This window comes from Austrofundulus limnaeus, unplaced genomic scaffold (assembly GCF_001266775.1).
Source record: "Austrofundulus limnaeus strain Quisiro unplaced genomic scaffold, Austrofundulus_limnaeus-1.0 Scaffold1082, whole genome shotgun sequence".
Classification (NCBI taxonomy): Eukaryota; Metazoa; Chordata; class Actinopteri; order Cyprinodontiformes; family Rivulidae; genus Austrofundulus; species Austrofundulus limnaeus.
This window is the reverse complement of record NW_013953484.1, coordinates 78567-79711: the sequence shown is the minus strand read 5'-3', so window position 1 is coordinate 79711 and position 1145 is coordinate 78567. Positions and strand designations below refer to the sequence as shown.

General features: G+C 36.3%; 1 protein-coding gene across 2 annotated transcripts in view; it reads right to left on the bottom strand.

Moving 5' to 3' along the window:
- Nucleotides 1-1145, bottom strand: part of LOC106534063 (uncharacterized) — an 11285-nt gene that overhangs the window by 4660 nt on the left and 5480 nt on the right. The window lies entirely within an intron of this gene.

Below are 1145 nucleotides of genomic sequence, written 5' to 3'. Positions count from 1 at the left end.
TAATAATTGTTAATCATGTGGATGTAATAATAGTTAATCATGTGGATGTAATAATTGTTAATCATGTGGATGTAATAATTGTTAATCATGTGTGTCTGCTGTGAACAATAATCATTTTCACATCAAGAACAGTTTCTCAGAATCACCTCTAAGTGTCGCCAATGGAACCAGAACCACAGAACGTGCGTACACCTGCCCTGGAGTTGGCGTGGGGCTGCGCACATTTCCACGTTCAGTTCAGTTTTGATACATCCTGAGTTTTGCGTGGAAAATGGCGTGCACAAGGTTTTTGTGCATACGCACCGTTGATACATGAGACCCCTGGTCTCGACCAAGGTTGGTTCCAATTTCAGGCCCACTTCCAAGTTGTATTTTATTTCTAAAATCTTAGAGAAAGTTGTCCTTTCTCAGATAAGGTATTTCTGGACTAAGATCCTGAAGTTTTTTCAGTCTGGTTTTAAACTTCTGCACTGCTCTGATTAGTTTTAATTACAATATTTTGACAAATGTATGGGATCAATCTTGTGCCAGCACGAATTGAATTTGAATTGCTCAGATTGTATCTGAATGTCCATAATCTGAAATTGAATCAATTGGTTTGAAAATAAATGTCACTACATTGAAACAGAATTTGAAGTTTTGAATTTGAATTAATTTGCTTTCAAACTGTATGTTTGAAAGCAAAAGTGACAAAAACAGACAGTTATTTTATTGCTGTGATTAATTTTACCTATTGAAAATGTTACATTTACATCATGGATCAGTCAGCATCAGCATCTGATCAATGTGATCCATGATGTGATGTAAATGTAACATTTTCTACTTAAAGTTAAATTACAGTAGATTGCATCAACTGTTACATTCCAGAAAGGAAGCGTCACCAAAGTGAAACATAAATCTGTATAACTGTGTTTGATTGCTCTGCCTGGCTTTCTCAAGGACCAGGATGTGTGACACAAAATCTGAATTATGGAACTGAAATTGAAAGTAGTCAAACTGAATTTTTAATAATCCAGAATACAGTTTTAAAGCAAATTCAATTATGCTGCGTTCACACCGAACGCGATTTCAGCTTCAAAATCGCAGCCAACGCTGAAGTTTGAAGCTTGTGCACTTTGAGGTCAGACGCAGGTCAGCTCTTGAAG